Here is a 12,250-nt window from a genome sequence, read left to right as displayed (position 1 = left end):
TATTTTTATTGCAGTAGAATTCTTAAAATATTTTGTGAGAAATCATAATTTCAGCATGGAGATCCCAAAATGAACCAGTGAGTAGTCATTTCTTCCTCCGGAGCTCTTAGATTTGTGACCCTGTATGCTGTGTTTATTTTTGTAAGGTGTTCCTGGCTATTAAGGTAGGTTTGTTCCTGGAAAGAATGGAGGAAAATCTAAGATGAGCGTTTCTTGAGGGCAAAAGAGAAATTTATAAAGCATTGAGCTATAGCTGAAGTCTTCTCTTTCTAGTTGCATAATTCACAGGAAATACAGTGATGAACGGTCATTTAATTTAAAAAAATTTTTTTTAAGAGTTTTGTGTCATAGGGTATTCTTTGTAAAGAATTTGTGTAGAAATGTCAATAGAGCCCTGTTGTTCTGTTCTCTTGGTCTGGGAACAGGCTCTATTTTAAGGAAATTTCTTCTGTAAAATGTTTGTATTGTAGTGATATTTTATAAGCTTATTTAAATTTGGTCACTGTCATCACATCTGGCCATTGGAGTTTTGTTTACGGTTAGACTAGCTGCCTCAGCCTTTATTTCAGGTAGTCTTGTAGCAGTACTACATCTGAAATTTCTCTGAGCAGGGATTTTTTAATATTGTGGTGGGAGAGACAAGGAAGAACTCTGGATTAGAAGTTACTGAGGCTGAGTGTTACTCTGGATTCATTTTCACTCACTATGTTTTTGGTATCTATGAGATGATAATCACAAACAAGAATTTTTGAAGCTTTCTTAAATGAGTTTGATCCATTATACTTTTCAAATCTGGAAATTTTTGTTTTCTTTTTTTATTATTTTATCCCCTCCATTGTTTCTGTGCCCTTTTCCTAGAACTTCTAATAGTTGGTTATTATATCTCACATGAGCTTATGAGCTTCCATTCTTTCCTGTTTTTCTATTTCTGTTCATTCTTCTATTATTATTATTATTATTATTATTATTTTGTCCTTTGTCTTTCTGAGAGATTTCTTAGAGTCTGTCTTCTGGCCCTTTCTGTTAAATTTTTAAATCAGGCAGTTACTTAATTTTTTATAGAAAATTTCACACCTATTCCAACCTAGAGAGAAGAGTCAAGGGGGTTCACTATACCAGTTATTCAACTTAAAGGATGATCAAAATCATGGCCTTTTTTCATTTATATCCCTATTCACCCACTCCTCTCCCCGAACAGGATTAATTTGAGTGAGTCTTACACATCATCATGATTTATGTGATATAATAATGTAATATAAAATATTTATTTATTTATTTAAATTTATTTATTTATTTATTTGAGAGATAGAGCATGAAGGGGGGCGGACACAGAGTGAGAGGGAGAAGCAGACTCCCCGCTGAGCAGGGAGCCTGACACGGCTCGATTCCAGGACCCTGCGGTCATGACATGAGCCAAAGGCAGACACTTAACTGACTGAGCCACTCATAAAATTTTTATATGTAAATGTACACTTGTACATTTATATATAGATATTTCACTATGCCTTAATAATTAGTTATTTCTCAATGTTTTACTAATAGATGAGGACTCTTGTTCAGACATAGCTAAATTTCATTACTATACCTCTAAAAAATTAAGTCATTTCTTAATATTATTAAGATCCTAGTAAATATTCAATTTTTAGTAAACTTTTTAGTTTTAGGGTTTTTTTTATTTGAATTCAATCAGCCAACATATAGTACATCATTAGTTTCAGATGTAGAGTTCAATGATTCATCAATTTTGAGTTTTAGATTTACAGAATTATTGCAAAGATAGTATAAAGAGTACTGTTATATCCCATATCCAGTTTCCCCTATTATTATATTAATATGGCATATTTGCTACATTAATGAACCAATATTGATATTTTATTACTTAGAGTCCATATTATTTGGATATTCTCAGTTTTCCCCTTCTTTTTCTGTTCTAGGATTCCATACAGGATATGTATTATAATTAGTAGTCATGTCCTAGCCTCCTCTTGGTTGTGACAGTGTCTTGGACTTTCCTTGATTTCGATGGCCTTGACAGTTTTGAAGAGTACTACTAGTTAGATATTTTCTAGAATGTTGCCCAACTGGGATTTGTTTCATGCTTTCCTTATGATTAGACTGGGGAAATACGTTTTTGGGCAGAAGACCACAGCTTTTAACTTGTTTGTTTTAACTCTGGATCGTTAGCATGATAAGTCACTGGAGTTTGTGTCATAAAAAGTGAAATTTGCTTTATCAACCCTGACTCACTGAAACATAATTTGAGAAGAGAAAGGATGAAGGGGCAAAGGAGTGCAGAATTTTTTATTTTTAGATGGCTATATATTCACTCATGATATGAAACTGTAGCTGTGCTGTGATCCATTACTAAAGGCAAAAGTTATGGGATGGAATTTAGAAATGATAATAAATTCAACTCCCAATGAGATGGTTCACTGGATACATACATAAGAAACAAACTAAATATATAATTTCTTGATTATTGTTATGTGTAATAGCTAAAATGAAAATAATGTAGAGTTCTGGAGCTGATTCTGATGCTGAGGCAAGCTTAGATTTCGGTCAGTTTGAACTGAAACCAGTAGTCTTGAAGCCACCTGCAATGGGAAAAATTATTCTAGGACAACACAGTATTGCTATGACCTCTGGTTAGCAGAAAAGTAGTCCAGTTGGAGGGAGGGCAAAACCAAGAAACTTCTGAAACCAGTGGTTATAGTGCCAAGGAGTTGTCTCATTTTGTGGATCTGTTCATCATCAGCTTCTTGAAGAATTTTTACTGAAATGGATTGTGAGAGTGACTAATTTAGGGATAGTATCTTTGGTTTTGAATGTTATAAAGAGGAAGAGAATGGTTGATATAAGACCCACAGCTTACTATATAACAGTCACAAATGGCTATATCCAGTGGGTTATTCCCAAGGGAGCAGGTAGCCTGGTGGACTGGATAAAAACTGCTGTGAAGTTTGTTTACCTGAAAAGAGAGACTGTCTTTCCTCTGTAAATGCCTAGTGGAAAACCCAAGATGAAGTGGCTGTACACCTTATAGCAAGCCATCCTGGACTGGCTTTATGGTGATTGGGATAGTCATCTACTGAATATGTTCCTTACCCAGATGATGGTAAGTGCTATGATTAAGGGGGCCCCTTTTACATGGCCATCCTATGTAACCATGCTGTAAAACCAAGCAACTGTTCAAGAAACTTTGTCATATTTGCTGTCTCTGTTTCCCTTATAGGTACTAAAGATCAAAAAAAAAAAAAAAAAAAAGCATTAACAAGAAAGGAGGGAAAGACAGAAGGGGAGAGAGCCTAGGGACTTGTTCTTTCAGGGCTGGATGTTTATTAGAAATGGGATGAATATATCAAACATTGATGAGGTTGAAGCAGAGGTGTTAATGCAGCACTATAGAAGATTAAATGTACCAATGGAAGCCAGTGCTGGTCCCATAACCATAAAGGGCCCTAAATAAGTACCCCCTATTTATCTTAGTTTGGGAGAATTTAAAAGGTGAAAGGCAGAGATGCAAATGAGAAACCTGACCTGGAATTACCTGGGACAGTGGTCTGGTAGGTTAGTCAAAGTGAAGATTGAAGAAGGGTCTGGGTCCCTTGGCTCTTAATTCTTCCCCTCTGGGGACCTAAGGCCTTATGTATACAAATGGGTAAAATGGTGATTGGGTGTAAAGGAGACCTTTCTGGGACTCTTTAACATAGGAGCCCCATGTGCTTTGGTATCAAAACCTGTTGATGGGGCACCTGGGTGGCTCAGTCATTAAGCATCTGCCTTCAGGTCAGGTCATTATTGAGCCCTGCATCGGGCTCCCTGCTCAGTGGGAAGCCTGCTTCTCCCTCTCCCACTCCCCCTGCTCGTGTTCCCTCTCTTGCTGTGTCTCTCTCTGTCAAATAAATAAATAAATAATCAATCAATCAGTCAATCTGTTGATGATGTTCTAACTGTGGCTACTTTTAGACTGAGAGAATATAGTAATGTATGGATTGATGGGATTAAGGTAAAAGTTCAGATGAAAACTGGAATGTTTAAACAGGTTTTATGTGAAATGATTGGTTTTCTTTACCTGAATGTTTTATGCAAAATAATATGCCTTACCTAGTATTATAAAACCAGAACTGCTTGGTGAAGTCTTAATGATAGAGGCTACCATTGGGGATGCAACAGTTGATGGGATTGTCTTGTTCTATGAAGGTTTCAGAATAATAATTCTACCACTGATGATATAATTACTGAAAACAGTTTGAGGATTTTTTTTTCTTTTTTTCCTACTTGAAATAGTTTCTCCCTGAATCGTTATTCCATTAACTTGATATATAGTTGGGTTTGTGTATATCATTTTACTTTAGATTTTTAGGGATTCATTCAAGCATTGTTTGTATTAGTAAGAAGATTGGAAACAACCCAAATATCCAAATAATATCTCTATTACATAAGAATATATATTATGGAGGCTAAGTAGTGGAAGGGATATGAATATACCTATTTTTGTTTAAAATTTTTACCTTTTTTTGTTACTCCAGTGGTTTTAGAAAAAGTAAGCCAATATGTATATATTTACTTCCCCTCAACTTCTATGCATATGTAATATGCTTTTGCTATTACAAGTAAATATTTGATAAATAACTTTATCTTTCTGTATTTTGGGGATAGATACTTCGAATTATGGTGTTGAATCAGAGGTTAAACGCACAAGTAATTTTGTAAGATGTTTGAGCAATAATTTTTAATTTCCAAAAGCTTTTCTTCCCTTTAGGTGAAATTCACATAACATAAAATTGACCATATTAAAACAAACATCTCAGTGGCAGTACACTTTGCAATATTGTACAGTCACCACTCTGTCTAGTTCCAAAATGTTTTCATCACACCAAAGTAAACCTTGTATCTAGGTATTAAGTAGTTACTTCCCACCTGCCCCTCCCCCGCCTCTGGAAACTTCCACTCTGCTTTCTGCATGTATGGATTTACCTATTTTGGATATTTCTTATAAATCATACCTACAATATGTGACCTTTTCTGTCTGGCTTCCTTTACTTGCCATGATGTTTTTTTAGGATCATCCACATTATAGCATGTATTGGTAGTCCGTTCCTTTTTAAAGCTGAATAATATGCATCATATGTACATCCCATTATTGATGGACTATGGGTTGTTTCTATCTTTTGGCTATTGTGAATAGTGCTGATATGAACATGCATGTACATGTTTTTGTTTTGAGTACCTGCTTTACATTTTTGAGGGGCATGTACTTTGTAGTAATTCTGTCTGAGTTTTTGAGGAACTACCAAACTTTTTAAAGCAGCTGAATCATCTTATAAACCACCAGCAATGTATAGGGCTTCCAATTTTTCTATATCCTTGACAGTAGTTGTTTTCTACTTTTTTCCTTTAATTTTTTTACCTTAAAAATTTTTTTTAATTAAAGCCATCCTACTAGATGTTAAATGGTATTTTATTGTGGTTTTGATTTACATTTCCCAAATGAATAGTGATGTTAAGCGTCTTTTCATGTGCTTGACGACTATTTATATATCTTTTTTCAGAGAAATGTCTATTTAAGTTCTTTGCCCACTTTTTAAAAAATTAGTTGCTTGTGTTTTTACATATTCTGGATACTAGACACTTATCAGATACATGATTTGCAAATATGTTCTTCCATTCTGTAGGTTGTCTTTCTACTTTATTGATAATATCCTAAGATGCACAGTTTTGATGAAGTCCAGTTTATATTTTCTCTCATTGCTTTTGCTCTTGATGCCATATCTTAAGAATTCACTACAAAATCCAAAGTTACAAAGATTTACCTCTGTGTTTTCTTCTAAACATTTATGGTTTTAGTTATTATATTTAGGTTGTTGATCCATTTAGTTAGTTTTTGTGCAGGTTTATTATGGTGTGAAGTAATGGTCCAACTTCCATCTTTTGCATGTGGATATTTACCTCTCAGCACCATTTGTTGAGATGACTCTTTCCTTATTGAGTGATATTGGCACCCTTGTCAAAAATCAGTTGGCCATAGATGTATACATTTATTTCTGTTCTCTCAGTTCTGTTCTGTTGATCTGTATGTCTATCATTGTGTCAGTAGCACACTGTTTTGAATACTGTAGTAATCTGTAATCGCATGTTTTTGATTACTTCATCACAAAGATAAGTTTTGAAACCAAGAAGTATGAATCTTCCAAATTTGTTGTACTTTTTCCATACTGTTTTGATATTTGAGGCGCCTCACACTTTCATTTGAGTTTTAGAATCAGTTTTTTCATTTGTACAATAAAGGCCATTCGAATTTTGAAAGATTTCATTGAAAATATAGATTACTTTGATTAGTAGCCATTTTAACAACATTAATTCTTACAGTTTATGAACACAAAATATCTTTTTATTTATCTAGGTCTTTTTTAGTTTCTTTCAGCAATATTTTGTACTTTTCAGCATGTAAGTCTTTTACCTCCTTGGTTGAATTTTTTCTAGGCTTTTGTTTTGTTTTGTTTTTTTGGATGCCATTGTTAATGGAATTGTTTTCTTAATTTTTTTTTGATTGTTCCTTTTGGTATATAGAAAAAAAATAACTGATTTTTCAGTGTTGATATTGTACCCTTCAACTTTGTTGAGTTTTTTACTAGCTCTAGTAGTTCTTTTGTGAATTCTTTATATCATCGTATATATGTGTGTATATATATATATATATATATATATATATATATATGGTGCCCCAAATATCAAAACAGTATTGAAAAAGGAAAATGATGTCATCTGTGAAAAAAGATAACTTTACTTCTTCTTTTCCAATTCAAATGCCTTTTTATTTAATTTTCTTGTGTGATTTTTCTGGCTAGAACCTCCAGTACATTGTTGAATAGCAATGGTGAAAGCATACATCCTTGTTTTGCTTCTGATTTTAGGGAAATAAACTTTTAGTCCTTCTCTATCGCGTGTGTTAGGTGTGGGTTTTTTATAAAAGGTCCTTTATCATGTTGAGAATGTTCCATTATATTTCTGCTTTTCTGGATATTTTTGTTATGAAAGGATGATCATTTTGTCTAATGTTATTTCTGCATTAATTGAGGTGATGTGGCTATTTTCTTTCCTTCTATAAACGTGGTGTATTATATTGATTGATTTTCATATGTGGAACTATCTTTGTATTCCTGGGGTAAATCCCAGGCATATAATCTTTTTGATATGCTGATTGGTTGAATTTATTAGGATATATTTATATTTTTATATCCATATCAAGGATATCAGTTTGTAGTTTTCTTTTTTTATAATTTTTTTATGTTATGTCACTATACAATACATCATTAGCTTTTGATGTAGTGTTCCATGATTCATTGTTTGCGTGTAACACCCAGTGCTTCATGCAATACATGCCCTCCTTAATACCCATCACCAGGCTCACCCACCCCCCCACCCCCTCCCCTCTAAAACCCTCAGTTTGATTCTCAGAGTCCATAGTCTCTCGTGGTTCGTCTCCTCCTCTGATTTCCCCCTTCATTTTTCCCTTCCTTCTCCTAATGTCCTCCATGCTGTTCCTTATGTTCCACAAATAAGTGAAACCATATGATAATTGACTTTCGCTGCTTGACTTATTTCACTTAGCATAATCTCCTCCAGTCCCATCCATGTTGATGCAAATGTTGGGTATTCATCCTTTCTGATGGCTGAGTAATATTCCATTGTATATATGGACCACATCTTCTTTATCCATTCATCTGTTGTAGTTTTCTTTTCTTGTAGTATTTTTGTCTGGCAGTTGTATCAGGGTAATTCTGGACTCATAGAATGAGTTAGGAAGTGTTATTTTTTTTTTTGAAGAGTTTGAAAAGGAATGGTGTTAATTCTTTAAATTTTTGGTAGAATTCACTAGTTAAGCCATCTGATTTGGTAGTTTTTTTTTTTATTGGGAGGTTTGTGATTACTTATTGTGTCTCTTGTTTTAAGTTTGTTCAGATTTTCTATTTTTTTTTTTGGAGTCATTTTGGTAATTTCTATGTATCTACAAATTTGTCCAATTATTTTAATTGTCTAATTTTTGTACTGTTGTTCATAGTGTTTATAATACTCTCTTAAAATCCTTTTTATTTTAGTAAGTTTGGTAGTAATGTCCCCATTTTTGCTTCTGATTTTAGTTATTTTGTATAGTTTTGTCTTTTTTTCTTTGTCAGTATCGCTAATGGTTTGTCATATTTGTGCTTTTCAAATAACCAACTTTTGGTTTCATTGAGTTTTCTGTTTTCTATTTTATTTTTTTCTGCACTAATCTTTATGTTTTCTCCTCTGCTAACTTTGGGGTTTAGTTTTCTATTATTTTTCTAGCTCCATAAGCTGTAGTTAAATTATTGAATTTTAGATTTTTCTTCTCTTTTTAAGGTAGGCATTTGCTGCAAAAAAATTCACTCTGAGCACTGTTTTTGCTCCATTCCATAAGTTTTGGTATGTTGTATTTTCACACTAATTTTTCTCTAAGTATTTTCTATTTCTTCTGTGATTTTTCTTTGATCAATTGATTAAGAATATGTTGTTCAGTGCTCGCTTCAGCAGCACATATACAACAATTTGGAGAAGATTAGCATGGCCCCTAGGCAAGGATGATATGCAAATTTGTGAAGCATTCCATATTTTTAATAAAAACATATTGCAAAGTTCTTTAAAAAATGCATTGTTCAATTTCCATTTTTTGTGAGTTTTCCAGGTTTTTTCTGTTATGATTTGTAATTTCATTACATTTGCACCAAGAAGATTTTCTTGTGATTTCAGTTTTTAAAAAAGTTATTGAGGATTATTTTGTGAATAACATGTTATATCCTGGAGAATATGCCCCATGCACATAAGAAGAATGTGTATTCTGCTTTTGTTGGGTAAATTTTTTTATTTTGTGTGTATACAAATATATGTATGTCTATATAATTGAATTTTTATTTTATATATAATTTGTAACATGTAATATAAATATTATATGTTTAAAATTATATAAATATAAATCTGTATCATGTGTTATATATATTTAAATATTACATATCTGTATCTGTATATATCTTTCAGGTCAAGTTGGTTTATAGTATTGTTCAAGTTCTCTATTTCCATAACAATCTTTTATCCAGATATTCTATTCATTATTGCAAGTGTAGTATTGACATTTCCAGGTATTATTGTAGAACTCTCTATTTCTCCCTTCAAATTTGTCAGTCTTTGCTTCATATATTTTGCTCTGTTGATTGGTATATACATGTCTGTAATTGTTATATGTTCTTGATTAATTCATCTATTATCAATATATAATATCCTTAAAGTATTTTGTCTGATATTAGTGTGGCCACCCAGCTGTCTTCTGGTTCCTGTTTGCATATTTACTTTTAACCTTTATGTGTCTTTAGATACAGTGTGAGTCTAAGGTGACTATATGTATATTTACATATGGATTTTTTTTTTTTAAACCACTCTGCCATTTGGAGTATTTAATCCATTTACAGTAGTCACAGATAAGGAATTCCTTACCTGTATCTAATTTTGCTGGGTTTTTTTTTCTGCATGTCTTATACTTTTGCTTCTTATTTCTTCAGTTGCTACTTTATTGAGTTTAATTGATTTTTTTGCAATATACCATTTTGATTCTCTTCTAATTTTTCAAATGTGTGTATCTAAAATATTTCTTTGGTTACCTAGGAATTACAATGAAAATCCTAAATTTATGACAACCTAGTTTGAATTGATACAAACTTAGCTTCAGTAGTATAAAAAAACTCTATTCCTATATAATTTTGTTCCCCTTTTTTTCATGTTATTGTCACAAATTATATCTTAATACATTGTGTACACATTAGCATATAATTCTTATTTTATGTATTTGTGCCTGAATGACTCCCCTTAGCATTTTTTGTAAGGCAAGCCTACTAGTTACAAACTCAGTTTTTCGTTTTTGTTTTTATTTTGTAATCTCTTAATTTCTCCTTTATTTTTGAAGGATAGTTTTCCTGGATAGAGATTTCTTGGTTGAGTGTTCTTTAAGCACTTTAAACATGCGATCCCATAGGCTTCTGGCCTCCATGCTTTGTGATGAGAACTTGGCTCTTAATCTTACTGTGAATTCCTTGCATACGGTGCATTGCTTTTCTCTTGGTGCTTTATCTTTGGCTTTTGACAATTTGAATATAATGTGTCTTGGTATGCTGTCTGCATTTATACTTTTTGTAATTCAGTTTGTTTCTTCAATGTGTAAATCCCTGTTTTCAAATTTGAGAAGTTTTTGGCCATTATTTTTTCAAATATTCTTTCTACCTGTTTTTCATTCTCCTTCTGAAGTTCTTATCATGCATATGTTGGATGCCTTGACAGAAATCTATCAGGCTTTTTAAAAATTTTTTTATTTAAATTCAATTTAGTTAACATATAGGGTATTATTAGTTTCAGGGGTGGAATTTAGTGATTCATCAGTTGCATATAACACCCAGTGCTCATTACATCAACTGCCCTCCTCAATGCCCATCATCCAATTACTGCATCCTCCTTACCTACCTCCCCTCCAGCAACCCTCAGTTTGTTTCCTATAGTTAAGAGTCTCTTGTGATTTGCCTCCCTCTCTGTTTTCATCTCATTTTATTTTTCCTTCCCTTCCCCTATGTTCATCTGTTTTGTTTCTTAAGTTCCGCATATAAGTGAAATCATACAGCATTTGTCTTTCTCTGACTTATTTTGCTTAGCATAATAACCTCTAGTTCCATTCCCATCGTTGCAAATGGCAAGATTTCATTCCTTTTGATGGCTAATATTTCATTTTTTACACACACACACACCACATCTTCTTTATCCATTCATCTGTTGATGAACATCTGGGCTCTTTCCATATTTTGGCTATTATGGACATCGTTGCTATAAACATTGGGGTATATGTGCCCCTTTGATTGACTATGTTTGTATCCTTTGGATAAATACCTAGTAGTGCAGTTGCTGGGTCATAGGGTCATTCTGTTTTTAACTTTTTGAGGAACCTCCATACTGTTTTCCAGAATGGCTGTACCAGTTTGCATTCCCACTACCAGTGTAAAAAAAGTTCCCCTTTCTCTGCATCCTTGCCAACATCTGTTGTTTCCTGACTTGTTAATTTTAGCCATTCTGACTGGTGTGAAGTGGTATCTCATCGTGGTTCTGATCAATCTTTTTATTTTTATTATTTTTCTTTGTTCTGCATAGCCTGAATAATTACAATGGACAAATCTTCATATTTGTTGATTCTTTCTTCTCCCTGTTCAGATCTGCTATTGAAATTCTTGTGATTTTTTTTTTCACGAGGACCAAATCAAGGTAATTTATTTGAAATGTTTATCACAATACCTGGCATCAAGTAGGTATGCAAAAATATAGGTTTACAACTGTATAATCTCTTAATTCTCAAGAGTTAACAGTTAATTGTTCTTTCTTAATTTTTAATTGTGGTAAAAAATTACATAAAATTTACTATTGCAGTTTTAAAGTATAGTTCAATAACATTAACGATATTCATGTTGCTGTACAACACCTTTGGAACTTTTTTTATCTTGCATAACTGAAACTCTGTATCCATTGAACAACAAGCTCTTCTTTTCCCTCTCACCTCCAGTCCCTGGTAACCACCATTTTACTTTCTGTGTCAATGAGTTTGACTATTCTAGATATTTCATATATGTGGAATCATGCAGTATTATCATTTTGTGACTGGCCTATTTCACTTAGCATAGTGTCCTCAAGGTTCATCCATGTTACTGCATTTAATAAGCTTTCCTTCTTTTTAAAGGAGAATAATATTCCATTAAATGTATATACAGATTTACCCATTCATCTTTTGATGGACATTTGGATTGTTTCCACCTCTTGTCTATTGTGAATAATACTGCAGTGAATGTGGGTGTGTACATAGCTCTTTGAGATCCTACTTTCAGTTATTGTGGATATATACCCAGGAGTTTCGGCAAATTTTTCATTTGTTATACTTTAACTCCAGAATTTCTTTTTGTTTGTTTTTTATATTCCTTCTTTACCCATGTTCTGTACTTGGTTAGATATTCGTTGCCTGTGGTTTTCTTGAGTTCTTTGAACATATTGTTGTTCAAAGGTATGTTCAAAGATAAAACAAAGACTGTTTTAAATAAGTCCTTGTCAATAGACAAAATTCAGTGCTTGAGCTTCTTCAGGGATCATTTCTATTATTTATTTTTTCTGTGAATGGATGATACTTTCTTTGCGTGACTTAAAGTTTTTGTTGAAA

General features: G+C 32.9%; 1 protein-coding gene and 1 pseudogene across 1 annotated transcript in view; both read left to right on the top strand.

Annotated features, from left to right (window-relative positions):
• Window positions 1-12,250, top strand: part of CCSER2 (coiled-coil serine rich protein 2) — a 186,970-nt gene that overhangs the window by 60,897 nt on the left and 113,823 nt on the right. The gene's annotated exons all lie outside the window — the stretch shown is intronic.
• Window positions 8,538-8,635, top strand: LOC114205516 (U6 spliceosomal RNA; annotated as a pseudogene).

The sequence above is a fragment of the Eumetopias jubatus genome, unplaced genomic scaffold, assembly GCF_037043125.1.
Source record: "Eumetopias jubatus isolate StellerSeaLion01/CBP00866 unplaced genomic scaffold, mEumJub1_p1.0 scaffold_17, whole genome shotgun sequence".
NCBI lineage: Eukaryota > Metazoa > Chordata > Mammalia > Carnivora > Otariidae > Eumetopias > Eumetopias jubatus.
Note: the sequence above shows the minus strand (reverse complement) of the source record. Positions and strands in the feature narration are given on the sequence as shown.